The following is a 26,125-nucleotide window of genomic DNA, read 5'->3' as shown; positions in this document are numbered from 1 at the left end:
CCTTACAGACAAGGTGGGTGTAATTGGAGTTCATGGATTAAGATGACCAAACGTTGTTGCAGTCAGATGTGGAAAAATGGAGAAATGGTCAGTGTTGGAGTGCATCATCAATACAAACAACAACGTAGAGGGGGAAAAAATGATAAGAAGTACCCGCATTTTATTCACTTATGGTACTTAAAAGGCAAAGAAAATCTGAATCAGTTGTATCTTGTTAAGGGCAAATTATTATTATTATTATTATTATCATCATCATAAGCCAAGCTATTACCCTACTTGGTTAAGGTGGGATGCTTTAAGCCCAAGGGCTCCAAAACAGGGAAAAATAGCCCAGTGAGGAAATGAAACAAGGAAATAAACTACAAAAAAAAGTAATAAGCAATAAAAATAAACTTTTGAAAACAGTAACAGCAGTAAATTAGATCTTTCATATATAAACTATAAAAGAAATTTTAAAAAAATTAGAAGAGAAAACAGTGAGCCCGAGTTTACCCTCAAGCAAGAAAAGTTAGAGAACTCTAATCCAATACAGTGGAAGGCCATAGTACAAATGCTATAGCACTACCCAAGACTAGAGAACAATGGTTTGACTTTGGAGTGCCCTTCTAGAAGAGCTGCTTACCAAAGCTAGAGTTTTTTCTACCCTTACAAAAAGGAAAGTAGCTACTCTATAATTAATTTGCAGTAGATAACCCCTTGAGCTAAGAAAATATGCTTGGCAATCTCAGTGGTCGGGTATATGGGGACAAAGGAGAATGTGGGAAGAATAGGCCAGGCTATTCGGTGTACAGTATGTGTAGGCAAAGACCAGTGAGAGGGATCCAATGTAGTACTGTTTGTCTAGTCAAAGGACCCAATAGGTCTAGTGGTAGTCCCAACGAGTGGCTGGTGCCTTGGCCAACTGACTACCATCAAATGAGACATCAGAGAAAAGGCCATGTCATGTAACTGTGGGAGGACTATTAAATGAAAGTACCTAACAACTGGTCAGCTATTAAAGAAACGTGTATACATATGCACACACACACACACACACACACACATATATATATATATATATATATATATATATATATATATATATATATATATATATATATATATATATATATATATATGTGTGTGTGTGTGTGTGTGTGTGTGTGTGTGAATGGAGAGGCTATTTCGAGTGACAACTGAGTTTGGTCTTTATTTTTACTTGAACTATTTTAAAAGTCAGAGCGACTCAGCGACATGTAATTGTACGAAAATGGTTCTAGAAACGTGAGTTGGATCTCCAATGCTACCTAATATATTTTCATAATAGACATTGGATTGATTATGGATTATATATATATTGAAACAAAGTTACATACACATGTAAGTACTTAGGTCTCAATCAGCCAATCATATGAAGGTCCGAAATTCGCATAAGCTTGTTACTAAATAGGAACAACCAAGACTTTTAAAGATTAGATTTTGATGATGCAACTAACAAATTGTGACAGCTGAAAACGTGTTTAATGTTAATTTACAACCTTTACTATTACTTAAATAGTATAGTATATCTATGATTGAATTTAACTGTCTGAGGTGAAATGTGACGTAAATCTTTGGTGCAACTTGCTTGGATAATGGATATTGCCAATATCCATTATCCAAGCACCAAACTCAGTTGTCACTCGAAATAGCCTCTCCATTCACACACACACACACACACACACACACACACACACACATATATATATATATATATATATATATATATATATATATATATATATATATATATATATATATATATATATATATATATAGGCCTATGTATATATATATATATATATATATATATATATATATATATATATATACATATATATATATATATATATATATATATATATATATATAGGCCTATGTATATATATATATATATATATATATATATATATATATATATATATATATATATATATATATATATATATATATATATATATATATATATATTTGTGTCCAGATTGAATCTCAGCAACTATTAGAGTTACAGTGATAGTAATTATTGATTAATTATTAAAAATATTTTTTTGTTTATGAAAAGAAAAGCATTAGTTGTTTGAAATTTCTTGTATCAAGTACTGAATTTCTTGAATAATTTATTTTACAAATTTATTTCCTCTTTATTAATAATGATTATTAATTTTCCTTCCATTATTCCTAAATAAGCAAAATTTAATTCCTCTTTTCATTACAACAAGTTCAAATAATTAAACCACTGGTATGTTAAAATATCAATAAAAAAATGTGACAATATCTGCTAATTCATTGCCTTTTTTACAGTATTCTATTTTAGCTACTTTCTTTAGAGAAATTCCATATGACTTTAGCTACTTTCTTTAGAGAAATTCCATATGACTTTAGCTACTTTCTAGCTACTTTTGCAAGCCTATCTAGCGACATTTGAAAATTTGAGTTGGCAACCCTTATTAGCGATTCAGTGTCAGTGAATCTGTTTACTTCGCAGTGTTCACGTGGGCTCTACCCGTATCCTTGGATTAAGTTATTGACATGGAAGAAATATGTTGAAATGGCTTGGGCCTAGTTACTTGTTGAATATATTAGACGTACAGCTGCTTAGTTGTGTTTGATACTGCACAAATTTATCTTTAGTGTGATTTTTAGATGAAATACGTTCTTGTGTCTGTGTTGTTTCAAGCGAGGGAAACCTTTTCTATTGGAGGTAAGCCACAGTTGAAACTTTTCTATTATATTATTTAACACATCTGATTCAAGTATTGTTTGAAAATTTTATATTAGTATTGGCTTAAGGCCTTAAAAGCAATAAGCTTTACTTTGACAATTTAGGCTACATATCAATGAAACTCATGATAGCATGGTAGTCTTAAATTTTTGTTTAAGAATTAGTCAGTTGATGTTAGCCTAACCTTTCGGGTATTATTATAGAAAAACACGGGGAACTTTACTAATAAAGAAATGGTGTTATTTACTGAACCCGAACCATTTTCTTTAAAAATTACCATATATTTCCTTTGCAAAGAAATAGTTTATAAATTATACCCTAATATATCCTATGGTTATGGGGCCCACCTAGTACCGGTGTAACGGTCTGGTTTTCTCCCCGTCCGAAATTCCCCCCGGGGGGAAATATGGCCCAGGATATATATCCCCCCGGGGGAACTTTGTCCCAGGATAATATTCCCCCCTCTGGGCCAAGATTCCCCCTTTGCTTGGTGGAAGTAACCATTATTTTTTTTTTCGTTTGCCATGGAAATCAAATTCGGTAAATGTCTAGGAGAAGGCCGCACCCGTTTTTCAAGTATTAACGACGAAAAACGGCAAAAAACGACCAGATTATAGTTGCACATTGCATAGAAACATGAGGAAATGATTAAAAAAGAAACTAAGACTCAACTCTTACACACAAAATGTAAGCATATACCTACTACTACAACTATGGGGGACCCCAGTTGGAAGCGGGTTTTTTTCTGGGGGGAGGAGGAGGAGAAAAGTGATTTTCGGGCCACTACCGAACCTAATACAAGCACCTAACCTAAGCTGGGGGCCCTGTACCCCTACCTAGGCCTACTGGGGGGGGCCTCTGCCCCCCCCCCTTAATACCACAGTGATTTTCAGGGCACTACCGAACCTAATACACCCACCTAACCTAACCTAGGGGCCCTGTACCCCTACTTAGGCTTACCAGGCTGCGACCCCCCCTTAAGGCCCCAGTGATTTTCAGGGCACTACCGATCCTAATACACCCACCTAACCTAACCTAGGGGCCCTGTACCCCTACCTAGGCCTACCGGGGGGGGGGGGGGCTACGACCCCCCCCCCTACGACCCCCCCTTATGGCCACAGTGATTTTCAGGGCACTACCGAACCTAATAAACCCACCTAACCTAACCTAGGGGCCCTGTACCCCTACCTAGGCCTACCGGGGGGACGGAGACCCCTTAAGGCCACAGTGATTTTCGGGGCACTAACGAACCTAATACAACCACCTAACCTAGGGCCCTGTACCCCTACCTAGGCCTAGCCCCCTGCAACCCCCCCCCCCCTTACGGCCACTACCTAACACATCCATCAAACCAATTCCAAAGTGATGGTACTGCTGTATACATCGTTATACTATCAACATTATAATATTCTCTATAAATTAATGAAGCTTACCTTAAACTGTTGGTTTATAAAGATGTGCTGCTGCTTTGAGGAAAACGTGAAGCCGTTGCAAAGGTTCCTTGACATGCAGGAAAATTTTTATTTTGTAAAATTAAATTGTGTCTGGCACAAATCCACTAGTTTTTCAATATTCCCCGTAGGGGGGGGGGGGGGGGGGGGGCTACGACCCCCCCCCCCTACGACCCCCCCTTATGGCCACAGTGATTTTCAGGGCACTACCGAACCTAATAAACCCACCTAACCTAACCTAGGGGCCCTGTACCCCTACCTAGGCCTACCGGGGGGACGGAGACCCCTTAAGGCCACAGTGATTTTCGGGGCACTAACGAACCTAATACAACCACCTAACCTAGGGCCCTGTACCCCTACCTAGGCCTAGCCCCCTGCAACCCCCCCCCCCCCCCCCTTACGGCCACTACCTAACACATCCATCAAACCAATTCCAAAGTGATGGTACTGCTGTATACATCGTTATACTATCAACATTATAATATTCTCTATAAATTAATGAAGCTTACCTTAAACTGTTGGTTTATAAAGATGTGCTGCTGCTTTGAGGAAAACGTGAAGCCGTTGCAAAGGTTCCTTGACATGCAGGAAAATTTTTATTTTGTAAAATTAAATTGTGTGTCTGGCACAAATCCACTAGTTTTTCAATATTCCCCGAATAAGTTACAACAAATTCACCGTAACTTAGGAAACAGTCAGGACAAGAAGCTTGAATTTCAACTTCTTGTGCAATATGAGATGACGTGCTTGCTATGGTCTCCATGTCTAAGAACGAAATGAAATGCTTGGGTAAGATAATGTATTGTCGCGCTGTGATTGGCCAAACGTGTAAGACATCATAGTGGATAGGCGCTGTGATTGGCCAAACGTGTAAGACGTCATAGTGGACTATAGTCCATTTCTTTTAGCGATGCATATTTGCATCGACTCGCGGCGGTGCTCTTTTAGCTCGGAAAAGTTTCCTGATCGCTGATTGGTTAGAATTATCTTGTCCAACCAATCAGGGATCCGGAAACTTTTCCGAGCTAAAAGGGCACCGCTGCGAGTCGGTGCAAATATGCATCGCTAATAGAAATGGACTATAGTTTGTCTGCGGATTATAGTGGTTACAGGGCTCATTTGAGCAAAAACAAGACACAGTCAAAAATAACAACAGACTTGGAAAAAACTGGGAGGAAGACATGAGTAGGCCTACTTAGCGTGAGTTTGATCGTCGATATTTCGACTTATTGAATTTTACTAAATTATCTCACTCGTATACCACTATTTACATACATTCCTACACATTCTAGTAAAAATTCATTGAATATCACTGATATCTTCATGCGGCCCTCTCCTAGACATTAACCTTAAATTCAATGGGATTTCATAGAAAAGCTGCACAAATTGCAAGACAATGAAGGGTTACATTTAGGCAATAAATTGAGGTCACAACATATTGCTTGGATAAAAAGAACAATGAATTTTAAGCATGCTGCTCAGTTTCTTGGTGAATCCGTATCAAACCCCATGCAATATTGCTTAGAAAACAAGCTTGCTGATTTCGAAGGATGTGAGGGAACAATCAAATTCTTTAGTATATATATCCTTAATTCAAGAAATTTGTGCAGACGTAACTTTAAATCTCCAAATGCAACAACAAAAAAATGCCTGTTTGTTTAAAGAATTTATGATGAAGGCTGAAAGCTTATATTAGGATATTGGGATAGTCCAAGGGGTTGTGACCTGGTAAGGGGGTCTGGGGGCTTGCCCCTGGCTAGGGGCTGTGACCTGGGAAAGGGGTCTGGGGGGCTTGCCCCCAGCTAGGGGCTGTGACCTGGGAAGGTCTGTGACCTGGGAAGGGGGTCTGGGGGCTTGCCCCCGGCTAGGTTCTGTGACTTAGGAAGAGGGTCCTAGGGGTTGTGACCTGGGGAAATACTAAGTTAGGTTAGGTGGGTTTGTTAGGTTCTGTACCCTTTTACAAATCTCAAATGTGTTAAATAATCATGTTTGGCCTATGTTCAGCCACTTAATGATCCATATATTTTTCCAACTAGTTATCTTGTTCTTATTTTGTATTTCTAACCATTATTATTGCTGTAAATCACTCTTGTATGACATTTCCCCACCCTAAAAACCCCGGTTTCCCACTCGGTTCCTTCATAATCTCTGGTAACACAACTGAATTGTTATCATCTCCTTTCTCATGCATAGTGCTTCTTAGCATCAAGTGTACTTTCTTTTTATTTTTTGCTGGACAGTGCGAAAGAAGAGTAAGGTTTCCAGTGTATATATATATATATATATATATATATATATATATATATATATATATATATATATATATATAAATACATATATATGTATATATATATATATATAAAATATATATATATATATATATATATATATATATATATATATATATATATATATATATATATATATATATATATATATATATATATATATATATACACACACATATATATATATATATATATATATATATATATATATATATATATACACACACACACATATATATATATATATATATATATATATATATATATATATACACACACACACATATATATATATATATATATATATATATATATATATACAGTAGAACCTCGGTTTACGAATTTAATTCGTTCCTAATGCGAACTCGTAAACAGAAAAATTCGTATCGCGAAACGAATTTCCCCATAAGAATGTTATAAAATCGAAATAATTAGTTCAACCCATCTACAAAAACCAATTTTAAATATTTAACTTAGCCGGTGAATATATAATAGCTGCTACTCAGCGGCTCGACAGAAAACATACTCAAAAAACTCGCGAGCGATCGCTATGAAGGTTGCGGGTGTGCCCACCAGCGCCAACTACCGGCCAGATACCACTCTTGCATGTAAACAAACCCTTCAATTCTTCTCTGTCGACGTTGACGACAAGACGTATCAATACTCGCTGTAGAACCTGGAGTTTTCTCAACATATTTGGTGAAGTACTTCATTTTGGTTTGAGCTTTCGCAGTGCAGGTGTTATATCTTCATCTTAAATCTTGAACTCGTTTTTGGATAGATTTAATTTTTGATGACAAGAAAGAGAGTATGGACTTTCTTTGACTTTTAAATGGCCGACCCTTCCCTTAGACGGAAGTGTGTTTTAGGCTTTTAGCAATTATCTTATCACGTTATAAATTAATTATAGATTTTCCTCTATATATTTTATATCTCAACCGCCTTTATTAGGCCTCTTCGATTAGCTTTCCATTTATAATAAACATCAAAATAAATTTTAATGATTTGTTTATATGCGACCTTTCCTGAGAGTAGGCGGTCCTAACTTGGAAACCGAAGTTAAACAACGTTGAGCCCTTTTCAATCGTAAATAACTTTTACAGAGCTAATGATTTAAAACTTATTAAATGAAATATTTTTAGTAAATATTTTATGATAGTTTTTTTCTTTGAATAGTCTTCGTACTGTTTCAAAGATGAACTAACGTTCAGTTTATTTATGCTACGCAGTTTGCGCTCTATCGTTACGATAGAGAGAGAGAGTATCACGGTTTCACTTTGCAGAAAGAGTAAATCGATTCTGACGTTTTGTTCTTTTTTTCTTTCAAAGCTTAAATGTTTTAAAGACTATTTTAAAGGAACTTTTTAATTGAAAAACCTTTCAGTTTTTTCCTTTGGTCAAATAACCTGTTTATTGACGAAAGGTAAGTGGGCTCTTCTCTTCGGTGCGAAATCAAGAGAGAGAGAGAGAGAGAGATAGAGACGGAGAGAGAGAGAGGAGAGAGAACGTTCCAATCTTTATCTCGTCCCAAGCGAGTAACGTTGTTCTCGAGTTACTCTCGTCCCTAGTCTCTGTACGGGGAGAAAGGATAAAACGTTTTTAGTTTTCATTCTCGTCCCAAGGCACTGTACGGTGAGAGATTGAAAACGTAGTTTTGAATGAACTAGTGTTTAGTCTCTTCCCCAGCCACTGATTTTTTTATTTTAAAATATGTTTACTGTTTTTTGCTGGTATTAATGTGCTTACATTATACGACTGATTTCGCAATTACAACCTTTTGAGAGGGTAGAATTGCGTGCTTCAGGTAGAAATCAGTTTTATTCATACCTAATGAATTGTTAAAAAATTCGATTTCAGTGAAATAAGTGCAAAACAGAAAATCGTAGTGATAAAGTGATATTGCGCAAAGTGTTATCAGTGTTGCGACCGAGGGTTCGTCTGTTCGTGCCTGTCGTTTGCCTAGTCCGGGACCTCTTGCAAGCTCCCAAGCCCAGGGGAGAAGTAATGTCGTACGACTTATGGGTTTGAGAGGCCTTGATCAGCGAACAGACGTTCCCTCTATGGTATCAGGCGTATCTCACCAAGATCGCCCCAACCATTAGACAAGAGAGACGATTTTCTCCTCGTCATCCGAAGGCTTTTCGCATAAGAAACCGTGGAACAAGGTTTCGAGGCCCTTTAAGCGAAAGTCAGTCCTTTCAGGACAGGTCCAGCGTCCTGGTTTTGACTATTAGGACAGCTCTGACACTATGCAGTCATCGGAAGACTGCTCGCCGCCTAAACAAAAACGTAACACAGGCTCCGAGAGTCTTTTTGTAGGCAAGGTTTTGCAGTCACAGACGTTACCCTCGTCTCTTACCGCAACCATTCCCGTTGTTCCTAAATGAGTTGTACGGCAAGACATGCAGAATAAGCTTGCCTCTCTTATGGAAGACTATTCTGCCGATAAGGTTCACGTTGATCCTAGCCGTTTATCTCATCGAGATCCTGGCCTTCAGCCACCCTAACGTTCCTTTGTGCGTCCTGTTGACGTTGGCGTAGCCAAGTCACGTCAGTCAGGTTGTTTAGAACCACACTCGATGCGGTCTCGTGTGGATTTTCAGCCACATTTGGACGTTAGGCCACTTGCTGATGCTCCTGTTGACGTTCAGGACGTTCGCCAACAATCGGAGTTGACTTGTTTTGACGCTGAGCGTCAACCTCCGCATTCTAGAGTTGTTTTGACTGCTCAGACTAGGCGGTCAAAGCAGTCTCGAGTGGACGCTGTGCGTCCTCACGCACCTGTTGTTGTTGACAGTTCACAGACTGTCAAGCAGTTACATGACGTTGCGTCCTGGTCCGCTACTAATGCACCAGTGCGTGTGGACTCTGCTTGTAAAGCATTGCCACCACGGTAGGTCTCTCCCTTGCTTGAGACTCGGCTATTGTCGGACAAGGTTCCTTCAGATGAGGAAGTTGCTGTTCCCTCTCCTACTGATATTCCCTTGAGGACTCTGTCAGACGGAGAGGAGCCTAAAGCTGCTATGGACTTTAAATAAATCATGCTGATTTTTAAGGATCTTTGTCCGGATCTTTTTGTAACTGCTGCTCCTCGTTCGCCTAAACGTCAGAGCTTACTCTAGGCCTAGCTACTTCGAAGCCGTTGTTTTATAAGCTAGTGCTCTCTCGCTCTTCTAAGAGAGCTTTACGTTTGCTAGGCGACTGGTTTATCACCAGGAGGAGTTTGGGGGAGACAGCCTTTGCTTTCCCTACTTTTAAACTGGCTTATAGAGCGAGAGTCTGATATGACACGAGAGAAGTTCTCGGCTTGGGAGTTCCTGCCTCTGCCCAGATAGACTTCTCAAACCTCATAGACTCTCCCTGGCGCCTGGCCATGAGACGCTCCAAGATTTTACAGGTCGACTTCAGAGCTATTTTCGAGCGTTTGAAGTTTTGCTGTACAATTATGTCATGCATAAACAAGGCTTTCAGGGATGGCTCCAATGATCTGACAGCCACGTTCTCTGCAGGAACAAGTCCCTCAGGGATGGCTCCAATGATCTGGCAGCCATGTTCACTGCAGGAGTACGTAAGAGGCAAGTGCGCTCAATGTGTTCATTGTCAAGACGAACTTCACGATGAAGTCTACCAGGCTGTCTTGACAGCATTTATGGAAGGCGACTGGATGGTCTCTCTCGACCTTCAGGAGGCATACTTCCACATTCCTATACACCCGGATTCCCAACCGTTTCTGAGGTTTGTTTACAGGAATGTGGGGTACCAGTTTCGAGACCTGTGCTTTGGCCTCAGTCCTGCGCCTCTCGTGTTTACGAGGCTCATGAGGAATGTGGCAAAATCCCTCCATCTATCGGGGATCCGAGCCTCCCTGTACTTGGACGACTGGCTTCTCAGAGAATCGTCCAGTCTTCGCTGTCTGCAGGATCTACATTGGACGTTGATTCTGGCCAGGGAGTCCCTAAAAGTCCCAACTGATCCCATCCCAGATTATTCTATATTTTGGGATGGAGATTCGCAGTCAAGCCCTGCTCGAAGTCCAACTAATGCTGAAAAGAAAACGTTTATTCAGTCAGGAGTTGGAACAGTCTCGTAGGGACTCTCTCATCCCTGGAGCAGTTTGTCTCACTAGGGAGACTACACCTTCTGCCTCTCCGGTTCCATCTAGCCTCTCACTGGAACTAGGACAAGACATTAGAGACGGTTTCATTCCCAGTCTCCGAACCAGTAAAGGCATGCCTGAAATGGTGGGACAGCAATATCAGTCTGAGAGAGGGACTATCCCTAGCAGTCAAGAACCCAAACCACGTGTTGTCCTCAGACGCGTCGGATTTGGGTTGGGGTGCGACCCTGGACGGTCGGGAATGCTCGGGTCTGTGGACCTCAAGTCAGAAGAGCATGCACATCAACGGCAAGGAGCTATTAGCAGTCCACTTGGCCTTGATGATATTAGAAAGCTTCTTCGAAACTAAGTGGTAGAGGTCAACTCAGACAACACCACAACTTTGGCGTACATCTCCAAGCAAGGAGGCACACACTCCTTCACGCTGCTCGAGATCGCAAGGGACCTTCTCTTATGGTCAAGAATTCGAGGCATCTCCCTGTTGACGAGATTCATCCAGGGGGACTTGAACGTCTTGGCAGACTGTCTCAGTCGGAGGGGTCAGGTGATACCCACGGAATGGACCCTCCACAAGGACGTGGGCAAGAGTCTTTGGGCTACTTGGGGTCAACCCACCATAGACCTCTTTGCCTCCTCGTTGACCAAAAGGTTACCAATCTATTGCTCTCCAGTCCTAGATACAGAAGCAATCTACATAGACGCGTTTCTACTGGATTGGTCTTTTCTGGACTTATATGCATTCCCACCATTCAAGATAGTCAACAAGGTACTGCAGAAGTTCGCCTCTCACGAAGGGACAAGGTTGACGTTGGTTGCTACCCTCTGGCCCGCGAGAGAGTGGTTCACCGAGGTACTTCAATGGCTGGTAGACTTTCCAAGAAGTCTTCCTCTAACGGTAGATCTGTTACATCAGCCCCACGTAAAGAATGTCCATCAAAGCCTCCCCGCTCTTCGCCTGACTTCCTTCAGACTATCGAAAGACTCTCAAGAGCTCGAAGCTTTTCGAAGGACGCAACCAATGCGATTGCAAGAGCTAGGAGAGCTTCTACCATTAGAGTATACCAGTCGAAGTGGGAAGTCTTTCGAGACTGGTGCAATTCAGCATCTGTGTCCTCGTCCAGTGCCTCTGTAGCCCAAATCGCAGATTTTCTTTTACATCTGAGAAAGGTTCGCTCCCTTTCAGCTCCCACGATTAAGGGCTACAGGAGCATGTTGGCTTCGGTCTTTCGACATAGAGGCTTAGATCTTTCCAACAATAAAGATCTCCAAGATCTCCTTAAGTCTTTCGAGACCTCTAAGGAACGTCGTTTGGCAACTCCTGGATGGAACTTAGACGTGGTCCTAAGGTTCCTCATGTCAGACAGGTTTGAGCCATTACATTCAGCCTCCCTGAAGGATCTCACCCTCAAGACACTTTTCCTAGTGTGCTTGGCTTCGGCTAAAAGGGTCAGTGAACTTCATGCCTTCAGTAAGAACATCGGCTTTTCTACAGAAAAAAGCCACTTGTTCACTTCAACTTGGTTTCCTGGCCAAAAATGAACTGCCTTCTCGTCCTTGGCCTAAATCTTTTGATATTCCTTGCTTATCAGAGATCGTAGGCAACGAACTGGAAAGAGTATCCTGTCCTGTTAGAGCTCTTAAGTTCTATTTAGCTCCTACTAAGTCATTACGAGGTAAATCTGAGGCATTATGGTGCTCAGTTAAGAAACCTTCATTGCCTATGTCAAAGAATGTTTTGTCATATTTTATCAGATTTTTTTAATACGAGAAGCTCATTCTCACTTGAATGAGAAAGACCGATGTTTGCTTAAGGTTAAGATGCACGAAGTTAGAGATTGTAGGTAGTAGGTCGGCCTAGGCACCAGCCGCCCGTTGAGATACTACCGCTAGAGAGTTATGGGGTCCTTTGACTGGCCAGACAGTACTACATAGGACCCTTCTCTCTGGTTACGGTTCTTTCCCTTTGCCTACACAGACTCCGGATAGTCTGGCCTATCCTTTACAGATTCTCCTCTGTCCTCATACACCTGACAACACTGTGATTACTAGACAATTCTTCTTCACCCAAGGGGTTAACTACTGCACTGTAATTGTTCAGTGGCTACTTTCCTCTTGGTAAGGGTAGAAGAGACTCTTTAGCTATGGTAAGCAGCTCTTCTAGGAGAAGGACACTCCAAAATCAAACCATTGTTCTCTATTCTTGGGTAGTGCCATAGCCTCTGTACCATGGTCTTACACTGCCTTGGGTTAGAGTTCTCTTGCCTGAGGGTACACTTGGGCACACTTTTCTATCTAGTTTCTCTTCCTCTTGTTCTGTTAAAGTTTTTATAGTTTAAATGGGAAATATTTATTTTAATATTGTTACTATTCCTAAAATGTTCTATTTTTCCTTATTTCCTTATTTCCTTTCCTCACTGGGCTTTTTTCCCCTGTTGGGGCCCCTGGGCTTATAGCATCCTGCTTTTCCAACTAGGGTTGTAGCTTAGCATTTAATAATAATAATAATAATAATATAGCACTCCGTGGCCTTCAAGCAAAATAAATCTCTGCAAAGTATTATGGACGCGACTTTTTGGAGAAGCAAGTCAGTGTTCGCGTCATTTTACTTAAAAGATGTCCAGACTCTTTACGAGGACTGCTACACACTGGGTCCATTCGTTGCAGCGAGTGCAGTAGTGGGTGAGGGTTCTACCACTACATTACCCTAATTCCAATACCCTTTTTAATCTGTCTCTTGAAGTGTTTTTGATATTGTTTTTTGGGTTGTACGGAAGGCTAAGAAGCCTTTCGCATCCTGGTTGATTTGGCGGGTGGTCAAAGTCATTTCTTGAGAGCGCCCAGATTAGGGGTTTGATGAGGTCCTGTTGTATGGGTTGCAGCCCTTGATACTTCAGCTCCTGGGAGTCTTTCAGCATCCTAAGAGGATCGCTGGGCTCCGTGAGGAAGACAGACTTACAAGGCAGAGTAATCGTCTAAGTCAGCTTCCTTACCAGGTACCTATATATTTTGGTTTTGTTATATTGATAACTGTCAAAAAAACTCTTAGCTTATACGCTGTAAACTTAATTAACTCTGGTCTCTACCCACCGCCTTGGGTGTGAATCAGCTATTATATATTCACCGGCTAAGTTAAATATTTAAAAATGATATTTTAATTATAAAATAAATTTTTGAATATACTTACCCGGTGAATATATAAATTAAAGGCCCTCCCTTCCTCCCCAATAGAAACGCAGCGGGACGAGAAGAATTGAAGGGTTTGTTTACATGCAAGAGTGGTATCTGGCCGGTAGTTGGCGCTGGTGGGCACACCCGCAACCTTCATAGCGATCGCTCGCGAGTTTTTTGAGTATGTTTTCTGTCGAGCCGCTGAGTAGCAGCTATTATATATTCACCGGGTAAGTATATTCAAAAATTTATTTTATAATTAAAATATCATTTTTCACAAATTTTTCCTTACACATACAGTACTCTACTGTACTCTACACAAAATTATTAAAATATTGCAGTCATTTAATGATGAAAATATGGATATGCATGCACAGTAAACCTGAACTTTACCTTAGAGGAGTTTCGCTGCTGGCTTGATGGAGACGAGAGGAGGGGAAGGAGGAGGAGGGGGTTACTGCTTGGAGGGAGAATCTCCCTCCATGAGAACTTCAGGAACGTTGACTGGAGTTCTCTCGCGAGAATGGCGTTCACTATCACTGGTTTTGCGTTTGCGAGACTCTTGGTCGTCGTCTTTCACAGTTCTTTTCTCCCCCTTCACAAGATATTTTTCAATAGACACCTGCTTTTCTCTGTTCTTTAAAATTTTATAGAAGTGACCCACCCCATTATCGACTAATAAATTTATTGCACGGTCTGTTTCAGCCTTATTCGGGACATTTTCCTCAAGAAAACTTTTCACGTCTTCCCACTTCTTTAAAAAATCTTTTATCTCACTCGAAGACAGTGATTTTGCAGTGCCTCCCTCCTCCTCAGATGAGATTTCCTCTATTACCTCTCTTTGCTGCTGCTCGTGCAGGTCCTTCAGCTCCTCGGTGGTCAGCTGCTCCTTATGCTCCTGCAGGAGGTCGTCGATGTCATCCGTGTCCACCTCCAGCCCCATTGCCTTGCCCAAGGACACAATATCCTCGTCAACTGCTTCCTCCTGGTTGGGTTCGAACCCCTCGAAATCCCGTTCTGCAACGGCGTCGGGCCACAGTTTCTTCCAGGCGGAATTGAGGGTTCTCCTGGTGACTCCTTGCCAGGCTTTATCAATTAAAGTCAGGCAGTTGTAGATGGAGTAGTGATCCTTCCAAAACTCTCTGAGGGTAAGGTTGGTGCCCTCTGTTACTTCAAAGCAGCGCTGGAACATAGCTTTGGTATAAAGTTTTTTAAAATTTGAGATCACTTGCTGATCCATGGGCTGGAGTATTGGAGTGGTGTTGGGGGGTAGGAACTTCACCTTAATGAACTTATATTCCTCCGCTATGTCCTCTTCAATGGCTGGAGGATGGGCAGGAGCATTGTCCATTAACAGCAAGGCTTTGAGTGGGAGGTCCTTCTCCAGGAGGTATCTCTTGACTTCGGGACCAAAAACCTCGTTCATCCACTCAACGAAGAAGATCCTTGTCACCAAAGCCTTCGTATTAGAACGCCACATGACGTGCAACTTTTTCTTCTGCACATTGTTCTTCTTGAAGGCTCGTGGATTCTCCGAGTGATACACCAGGAGAGGTTTAATTTTGCAATCCCCACTGGCGTCGGAACAGAACAGCAGGGTTAGACAGTCTTTCATGGGCTTATGGCCAGGAAGGGCCTTTTCTTCTGCCGTGATATAGGTCCTCCTGGGCATTTTCTTCCAAAAGAGGCCTGTCTCATCGCAATTAAACACCTGTTGGGAAACGTAGTCCTCGGAGTCCACGAGCCTTTTGAACTCTTTCACAAAAGACTCTGCTGCCTTCGTATCGGCGCTGGCCCCCTCGCCATGCCGAACAACACTATGGATACCCGTTCTCTTCTTGAATTTTTCAAACCAACCACGGCTTGCCTTAAAACTTTGTTTTTCTGTTGATGTGCCTGGCTCACTTCTCACCAAGTCCTCGTAAATGGTTCTTGCCTTCTCGCAAATCATGTTCTCATTTACTGAATCTCCTGCGAGCTGCTTTTCATTTAACCACACCATTAATAAATTTTCTACGTCATCAAGAATAGGTGGCCGTTGTTTTGACAACGACGATACACCTTTAGCTACTTTAGCGGCCTTTATTTCTTCTTTTTTCTTTAATATTGTGCATATCGTCGACTGCGAGCGATTGAAAAAACTAGCAATGTCTTTCACACGCATGCCTTGGTCATGCTTCTCGATGATCTCCTTCTTCATCTCGATCGTTATCATCAGCTTCTTCTTACTGCTTTCCTTCTTCGACATCTTAGGAGCCATTGTCTATCACAATAATACACAGTACAGTACTGTAATCACAAATGAATGAAAATAAAACAAATCACAAACCACGTGTAAAAATCACAAAGAAATCGTCCACGAATTCACTAAGTATGTATGCTATCGAGACGGCGGATACTGAGATAATGAACGAGTGAAGGGGGTAATAAAGGGGATTAGGGGGTGGTAGGTATGCGTGGGAGGAGTCACGTGACTCCATTGTGAGATGCTGTCGTTAAGTTATTTCCATGAAAAATGCGATCAGGAAGCGCGGCGTTAACACTTTTCCACAAAAAACAGCGCGTGGGAGGGAAATTTATATTCGTTAACCGAGACGAATTTTTCAGAGAAAGTCACTTCGTTAACCGAAAAATTCGTAAGCGGAGTCGTTCGTAAACCGAGGTTCTACTGTATATATACATATATATATGTGTGTATATATATATATATATATATTATATATATATATATATATATATATATATATATATATATATATATATATATATATACACACATATATATATATACATATATATATATATACATATATATACATATATATATATATATATATATATATATATATATATATATATGTATATATATGTGTGTATATATATATATATATATATATATATATATGTGTGTGTATATATACATATATATATATATATATATATATATATATATATATGTGTGTGTGTGTGTATATATATAATGTGTATACAGTATATATATATAATGTGTATATGTGTATACAGTATATATATATAATGTGTATATGTGTATACAGTATATATATATATATATATATATATATATATATATATATATATATATATATATATATATATATATATTCCTAATATTTTGCCAAACTTACCGCTGATTATTTAATTCATCAATATAGTTTCTAGTAAGGGAGAGTGGGGGAGAAATGGCCTAGGGAGAAAAATATCTTAGGGCTGAAATTTCCCCCTGGGGGAATAATAGCCCGGGCTGCTTTTCTCGGAGGGAAATCGATCCTAGGCTAATTTTCCCGGGGGGGAATTGCAGTCGGGGGAAAAATTTCCTGCTACACCGGGGGATTTGGGTGGGGATAATTTACTTGTGAATCGATAAATAATGGTAAAACTAACCTTTTCTTCTCTATACATTATTCTCAGGGACGTATATTAAATCCATGTAAAGATAGCCATGTATTATGGTAACCCTAGTTTAGTGAATAACTTTTCAAAAGCTCATTGCACTATCCCTCAAAGGTTAAAGTGACCCAAATGGGATTCTAGTAAGGATTTATCTGTGATCTACTTTAAAATAACGAAGATTTATTTGTGATTTACTTTTAGTTTGTGACATGGGAAGGGGTATACAGCTTGGTCTGTGACTTAAGAAAGTTTGTAACCTGGGAATACGGTCTGGGCCCCCCCCCCCACACACACACACACAACTAGGTCGGTGACCTGGGAAGGGCAGTCCCCTGACTAGATCTGTGACCTGGGAACTACTAGGTTAGGTTAGGCAGGTTTGTAAGGTTATGTGGCCTTCTAAAAATTTTGAAAGTGTTAAATAATAACGTTTTGTCCTGTTTTCACACACCCAAAGTCCCAGGTTCCCATCTCTGTCCATTGGGAAAGGGATTCCATAACAGGAAAGGCTTATTTGCTGTAGAAATTAAGGTCAAATTCATTGAAGCCACAATATTTACTGTAGGAAAAGCTGTTTTTCCTATTAGAGATGTTGTCCCGTGTTGTGCATATTAGTTCCTTCTAATTTATATTGGTAGTCCATTGGTATTTGGGTGCTACCTAAATTTGTTCCGTAACCGAAATACAAACCACGCTATTTACATAGGGTTTACTTTCGGCGTAGCTGAAATGACGAGCCATTAGATTTTAACGAGGGTTAAACTACCCGTGCGCTAGTTATCACGGGGGTAGGGGAGGGGTAGCTAGCTACCCCTCCCCCCCCACACACCGGTGAGCAGCCTCACTTCACACCCTCACCTATGCATTCACGCACTCCTTCGCCTGCGCGCCCCCTCGCCCCCTCGCCAGCGCCCTCATCTCCGCGCGTCAACGGTCGCCCATGCGTGACCCAGCGATTTTGCCATAGCGCGAGTGCCAGCGCGACCCCCAATGCGATTCCCGCTGGGTTTCACAGCGCGCTCAACCTTGCGAGTTACCGGGGCCGCATGCTTCCAGATCGTCCTCTCGCTCGCCATCTCGTAAGTGCCGAGCACGCATCCAGGAGCAGGAAGATTCGTCGGAGAGCAGGCAACATTCTTCTTCCCTTTCTTCATTTCAGGCAGGCCCTGTAGTATCCACTCCTAAGGATCAGCCGATCCCCTTCCCTCCAGCGGGAATCGCTGACACTGCGTCAGTCAGCCGCCAGCCTTGGTTTGGTTCCCTGATGAAAGCGGTCATGCAGGCTATGAAGCCAGCCCTCGCTGATCTGGGACTAAAACCAAAGGCTCCCTCGCCTCTGCTGAAGAGAAGGAGAGGAGTGGATTTCGTGGTAACTTCTCCCAGGATTAAGCTGGCTCCCAAGAGGTCTGTCGGGAAGGCCCCTTCCCCTTTGCAGGCGTTTTCTCCTTCTCCTGCGGACGAACCTTTCCCGTCCTCGGGAGAATCCAGTGAGGTGAGGCACTCTCCCACGGCACCAATGGGAGGAACCCCACCTCAGGGAAGAGAAACGTCTCACGTAGGAGGGGCCTTCCAGACCTCTTTGCTGGAGTCCTGTATCCCTCCCAGGAGGGAGCCCAAGGACTCAAAGACGATACCCAAGTCATCGTCGAGGTTTCGTCCAGAGCCAACCTTTCCCCGGGAGAACGTCCGCGTGTCCCCCCATGAAGAGCCAATGGGGACAGGAGACTTAGCTGCCAGTCCACAAGGAGGAGAGCAGCGCGAGTCGGAGCACGCCTTCTGGCAGGTCCTTAATCTAATGAGGCAACTCAATAGTTTTAAGGACCCTGAGACCGCCCCTCGTGAAGGCAAGGATACGGTCCTGGACCAGGTTTATGTTATTCAGAAGCCCCCCAAGACCAGTGCAGCCCTGCCCTGGTCCCAGGGGGTGAAGAGTGCCAGGGACAAGGTCGAGGGCCAGCTTTCCGAGCTCGCCTCCTCCAGCCGTTCTTCTGCCGGGAACAAGCTCCTCCCACCTCCTCGCGTTCAGCAGAGGAGGTACTTCGAGATCATGGAGGAGTCTTGTTTAGCTCTTCCCCGCCACCACTCCGTGGAAGAGCTCACCAGGGGTCTCTCTTTAGAGAAACTCAATGCCCGGCAGGTGACATTCTCAGCGTCGGAGATCCTGAGCCAAGAGAAAATCGCGAAGTGTGCCATGCAGGCCACTTTGTGGCTGGATGTCTGGCTAGGGTCTCGGGCATCCTATTGTGCTCTGAGGACTTGTCCAAGGAGAGCAATAGGAAGGCCCTGGAGACCTTCCTCCTCTCGGGCACATGCTCCATCGAGTTTTTAGCTCACCAGATCACTAACCTGTGGGCTAACTCGATTCTTAAGCGACGTGATGTGGTGACTGAGAGGTTCCACCCGAAGGTCCCCGCAATGGATGTCAGCAAGCTCAGACATTCCTCCATCCTTGGAGGAAACCTGTTTGAGCCCAAGGATGTAGAACGGACAGCTGAGAGGTGGAGGAAGACGAGTCATGATTCGCTCTTCCAGAAGGCCCTTACATCTCGGCCCTACAAACCTCCAGCTCCTTAACAGCAACAGCAGCCTCGCAGGACACCGAAACAGGCTCCGGCAGCTAAGACCAAGGTGTCTAAACCGCAGCCCTTTCCTGTCAAAGACAAGAAGGGCGGAAAGTCCTCCAGGGGAGGCAGAAATCCTAGAAGGAGCGGCCGAGGGCGCGAACGCTAGGATTGGCAAGCCCCCTGCCTGTTCACCTGTGGGGGGATGCCTGCAAAGTTGCGTGCTCAGGTGGCAGCAACACGGGGCCGATTCCTGGACGGTCTCTGTGATCGGACAAGGATATCGCGTCCCATTCATATCATCTCAACCTCCCCTGACAGCGAATCCAGTGTCGTTGAGCTCCTATGCCATGGGATCGGCAAAGGGGTTAGCCCTTCGGGCAGAAGTCGAGACCATGCTCAAGAAGGATGCTCTCCAGGAGGTCGTGGACGGCTCCCCAGGCTTCTTCAGTCGACTCTTTCTTGTAAAGAAGGCGTCTGGAGGCTGGAGACCCGTCATCAACCTCTCAGCCCTGAACAAGTTTGTCAAGCAAACTTCGTTCAGCATGGAGACAGCAGACACGGTGAGACTTGCAGTGAGACCGCAAGACTTCATGTGCACACTGGATCTGAAGGACGCGTACTTCCAGATCCCAATCCATCCGTCTTCCAGGAAGTACCTAAGATTCAGCCTAGACAACAAGATCTACCAGTTCAAGGTGCTGTGTTTCAGTCTCTCCACAGCACCTCAGGTGTTCACCAGAGTGTTCACACTGATATCTTCGTGGGCGCACAGGAACGGCATCCGTCTCCTCCGTTATCTGGATGACTGGCTGATCCTGGCAGACTCGGAGTCAACCCTTCTTCGACACCGAGACAGGCTTCTGGGAATTTGCCAAGATCTAGGGATCATGGTAGATCTCGAGAAGTCCTCTCTGCTCCCAACACAACGACTGGTATATCTAGGCATGATATTGGACACCTATCTCCACAAAGCCTTTCCATCAGACGACAGGATAGCAAGGCTGAGGAGGGTTGCAAAGCCTTTCCTCACTCGAGAAGACCTTCCAGCCCAATCTTGGTTACGTCTCTTAGGTCACCTAGCCTCCTTGGCCCGTCTAGTTCCCAACGGTCGCCTAAGGATGAGATCTCTGCAGTGGCGGCTCAAGTCCCGGTGGGATCAAGGCATCGATTCCCCAGACTCTCTGGTCTCGATAGGACCTGCGGAACGGACGGACCTGCGATGGTGGCTGACCGACGACAACCTTCGAAAGGGAGTGGATCTTCTCGTCCTTCCCCCGGATTCGATGCTGTTTTCGGACGCATCAAAAGAAGGGGGGGGCCCCCCACGTTCTGAACCAGAGGGCCTCAGGCCTATGGTCAGAATCAGAAAAGTACCTCCACATCAACCTGCTAGAGATGAAGGCCGTATTTCTGGCCCTTCAACAGTTCTAACAGACCCTGGCGGGCCACTCCGTGGTGGTGATGAGCGACAACACCACAGTAGTGGCTTATATCAACAAGCAGGGAGGTACCTTTTCACAACAGCTATCCCATCTTGCAGTAGAGATACTGAGATGGACCGAAGTCCACTCGATACGTCTATCAGCTCGCTTCATTCCTGGCAAAAGGAATGTGCTCGCCGACAGTCTGAGCAGAGCTTCGCAGATAGTGAGTACCGAGTGGTCTTTGGATCCTCAAGTAGCCAACAAAGTCCTGACTTTGTGGGGTTCCCCGACAGTGGACCTGTTCGCGACAGCCTTGAATTTCAAGCTGCTGCTGTACTGCTCCCCAGTCCCGGACCCCAAGGCACTCTGGCAAGATGCCTTCCAACAACGGTGGGACAACATCGACGTCTACGCCTTCCCACCGTTCTGTCTGATGAGAAGGGTGCTCAACAAGACCAGACTATCGGTCAACCTGTCGATGACCTTAATAGCTCTGCTATGGCATCATGCAGAGTGGTTCCCGGACCTTCTGCAGCTCCTGACGGAACCCCCAAGAGAGCTTCCCCCACGACACGAGCTACTCAGACAACCACATTGCAACATCTTCCACAAAGCTGTAGCATCGCTTCGGCTTCATGCCTGGAGACTATCCAGCGTCTCCTCACTGAGAGAGGCTTTTTGCAACAAGTTGCAGAAAAGATGTCTCCACACCTGCGAAAGTCATCCGCAGGGGTTTACCAGGCGAAGTGGAGAGTCTTCTGTGGTTGGTGTCGTGGGAGGGGTATCTCTCCCTTCGATGCCTCTATTCCAGCAATAGCAGAGTTCCTCGTTTATTTGCGGGAGGAAATGCGCCTTTCGGTCTCGGCGGTGAAAGGCTATCGCTCAGCCTTAAGCCTGGCCTTCAGGCTGAAAGGAATAGACATTTCTTCCTCGCTTGAACTTTCCTTACTCATACGAAGCTACGAGCTTACCTGCCCTCAGTCGGAAGTGAGACCTCCTCCTTGGAATGTGGTTCGGGTCCCCAGGGCTCTGAAGAGACCCCCGTTCGAACCATTACACCAGGCCTCTGACCAACACCTGACTTGGAAGACTCTATTCCTGCTCACTCTGACTTCGGCCAAGCGAGTCAGTGAACTTCATGGTCTCTCATACGACATCGCCCATTCAAGGGGATGGGGGAGGTAACGTTCAGGTTCGTCCCTGAGTTTGTTGCCAAGACTCAGAACCCTGGAGTGCCAGACCCACGGTTCGACTCCTTCAGGGTTATGAGTCTCCTTTCCGTAACAGATGACCCAGATCATCTGCTACTCTGCCCAGTAAGACGTCTGAGACGTTTTCTGAAGAGAACAGCTGCAGTCCGTCCCCGCGTGCAAGCTCTGTTTGTGAGCACGGGAAGGACGAAGAGGAGGGTCACCAAGAATACCATCTCAGCCTGGATTCGACGGACCATTCATCATGCCTTGAATCCAGACCCTCCTCCGTCACGTCGCCCTAGGGCACATGATGTCAGGGGCATCGCCACGTCCCTGGCTTTCAAGAGAAACTTCTCTGTGGCGCAGGTGCTACAAGCTGGGGTCTGGAAGCATCAAACGACCTTCACAGTCCGCTACCTGCAGGACGTGACCCACCCGAGCCTCGATACTTTTTCTATCGGCCCTGTGGTGGCTGCACAACAGCTGGTCTAACCTCAGGCTCCTTAATGGACAAGTAGCAGAAGGTTGAGGGCACTGTTACCCGGTTTTAGTGTGCGTGAATGAAAGAGTATGTCTGGCCCTTATTTCTGTCTTCATTCTCCCCTCTCTTGGGGAATGCAGCATCCTGGGTCTCTGCATAGCTGACCTCAAACCTCTGCAGGTAAACCATGCTTCCTTGTGTTCCTAGTATTAAGTATAATACTGTCGCATCCTCCATACCCTGACGAGGTGGTATGGGGACGCCTAGCCTAGAATTCCATATAAAGGACTTCAAGTCAACTTCCTAGGACGAGTCACACTTCATCTCTCCACACAGCTTATGTAGGCCGCTCGTTTCTTGCGAGGCGCAGGGACTCTTTCTCGAAGTGCTGCTCACTCGGATTCTGAGTCCCCGGGTAAGCCAAAGCCAGTAAGGCTGGGGACTTTCCACCCTGCCTAAGGGTAAGTCACCCTATGTAAATAGCGTGGTTTGTATTTCGGTTACGGAACAAATGCCAAATTCGAAGATAATTTGTATTTTTCCTAACCATACAAACCTTAGCTATTTACACATATTTGCCCGCCAGCCCTGTCCCCCAAGACAAGTCCTACCTCTAAGTGAAGCGAGGCAGCTCACCGGTGTGTGTGGGGTGGGGGTGGGTGGGGGGGGGGGGGTGGGGGGGTAGCTAGCTACCCCTCCCCTACCCCCGTGCTAACTAGTGCGGGGGTAGTTTAACCCTCGTTAAAATCTAATGGCTCGTCATTTCAGCTACGCCGAAAGTAAACCCTATGTAAATAGCTAAGGTTTGTATGGTTAGGAAAAATACAAATTATCTCCGAATTTGTCATTTTTGGCAAATATGACAATCATTTTTCCTATTGGTTTCCTTATTTTTGATAAATATCATCATCATCATTTACTCCAACACCAATTGACACAAAGGGCCTCAGTTAGATTTCACCAGTCGTCTCAATCTTGAGCTTTTAATTCAATATTTCTCCATTCATCATCTACTTCACACTTCATAGCCTTCAGCCATGTAGGCCTGTCTTCCAACTCTTCTAGTGCCTTGTGGAGTCCAGCTGAAAGTTTGGCGAACTAATCTCCCTGGGGAGTGTGAAGACCATGCCAAACCATCTCCTTCTACCCCTCACCATGATCTCATCTATATTAATATTATTATTTTTATTATTATTATTATTATTATTATTATTATTATTTGCTAAGTTACAACCCTAGTTGGAAAAGCAGAATGCTATATGTCCGAGGGCTACAACAGGGAAAATAGCCCAGTGAGGAAAGAAAATAAGGAAGCTACAAGAAAAGTAATTGACAATTAAAATATTTTAAGAACAGTAACAACATTCAAATAAATACAGTATTTCATATATGAACTATAAAAGCTTTAAAAAAACAAGAGGAAGAAAAATAAGATAGTGTGCCCAAGTGTACCCTCAAGCAAGAGAACTCTACCCCAAGACAGTGAAAGACCATGGTACAGAGGCTATGGCACTTGAGTAATCTTTCTTATAGTTTCATTTCTAATCCTGTCCTGCCATTTAACTCCCAATATTTTTCTGAGAGATTTGTTCTCAAGTCTACAAAATCTGTTGGATATTGTTTCATTATCATACCATGACTCATGTCCATACAGTAACACCAATCTCACTAAACTGATATATAGCCTGATTTTGTTATTTAATGTCAGACGATTTGATTTCCGAAATTTACTTAACCTAGCCATTGTCTGATTTGGTTTTTTCAATCTTTCATTAAACTCCAATTCTAAAGACCCTTTATTAGCGATCACAGTTCCTAATTATTTAAATGATTCAACCTCATAAAATCCTTTCTCCTTCCAATGGTATTTCATCTTCCATTGCATATTCCGTTCTTATCATCTGTCTTTATTCTGTTTATCTTGAGCCCAACCGCATGTGATATTTCATGCATTCTGTTAGCAAGCTTTGTAAGTCCTGTGGCATTTTGCTAATAAGGATAGTCATCAGCATAATCTAGGTCTGCTGATTTCCTGTAACCAATCCAGTCCAATCCTTCTTTGCCATCCTCAACTGTTGTGTGCATTACAAAATCCATGAGGATAAGCAGTATATGTGACAATACATTCCCTCGAGTACTCTGCTGTTCACTGGAAATTCATTTGATAGAACTCCATTAACATTAACTTTGCAATTGCTTTGCTCATGAGCAGACATTATCAAATTTACATATTTAAGAGGAACTCCATAATAACGCGGGACTGTCCACAAAATTGGCCGGTGCACAATATCAAAGGCTTTTTCATAATCCTCAAATGCTATCAAAAGTGGATTTCTATATTCTACACTTTGCTGTACATATCTAAAAATTAATATTTGGTCAGTAAATATATGAACCATATATTTTTCCACTCGTAATGTTGTGTTTTATCCAGTTTAGCCCATGAATATTATGGTAAAACATCCGTTCTTGAATTTTCGCACCCCTGCCCCTTATAAAGTCATCATTATTAAGTGATAATGCTATTGTGATTTTATTACCCAGACCTTAGAACTCTGTGGTTAACCTGCTAATTGATGTTTGTACTCTATCACTGATATTATTGCATATCTCATCTTTTTTGCTGATATCAAAAGTGTAAGATCACTGTACCGCTATTGTTACTCTGTATATGGCTTTTGTTGAAATAAAGATTATTATTATTATTATTTTTATTTTATTTTTTTATTTTTTTATGAGGGATCCCAGCTTGATTTGGCAAAAACTTGTGATTTGCAGTAATAGTAATGGTCAGAACTACATGATTACAAGATAAACATTTGGAAAAAATGTTTGATTTTTGTTAATGGCTTTAAGTCAAAGTATGATAATTATCTATGATGCACATTATGTCCCCAAAATGGGTTTTGTTCTGATGTGGCTCTCTTCATTTGCAAGTAATTATGATCTCGCTGCTCTTGGTACATTGATATGCTGCGCATGCCATCCTTGTGGGGTACTATTGTGTTATCATTATTATCTATAATTTTATCGCGTCTCTCAAATGGTCTCTGCTCGGTGCTAATGCAGCTTGTATCCTACCAGGATATTCAGAATGTTGCTTTTATCCTGCTAAGGATTTTGGTGGGATAAAGGGAAAAATATATTAGTGTATAATTTTATTTATTTAAAGAGTACTTCTCTAGGTTGGAAAACCTGAAAAATATAGTTATATAAATTTCGGGATACATTCAAAAGGCCACAGATCCTAACACACCCCACCTAACCTAATCTAGTAGTTCCCTGGTC

At 43.0% G+C, this 26,125-nt stretch overlaps 1 protein-coding gene across 1 annotated transcript in view; it reads left to right on the top strand.

The window, feature by feature from the left end:
• The first annotated feature begins 2,489 nt into the window (after nt 1-2,489).
• LOC137657765 (uncharacterized) overlaps nt 2,490-26,125 on the top strand; it is a 611,991-nt gene continuing 588,355 nt past the window's right edge. Inside the window, exon 1 of the mRNA XM_068392256.1 lies at nt 2,490-2,719. The gene's annotated coding sequence lies outside the window, so the exon portion shown is untranslated. The remainder of the gene's footprint in view (nt 2,720-26,125) is intronic.

The sequence above is a fragment of the Palaemon carinicauda genome, chromosome 18 (assembly GCF_036898095.1).
Source record: "Palaemon carinicauda isolate YSFRI2023 chromosome 18, ASM3689809v2, whole genome shotgun sequence".
Taxonomy (NCBI): Eukaryota; Metazoa; Arthropoda; class Malacostraca; order Decapoda; family Palaemonidae; genus Palaemon; species Palaemon carinicauda.
This window is presented reverse-complemented; position numbering and strand designations above follow the sequence as displayed.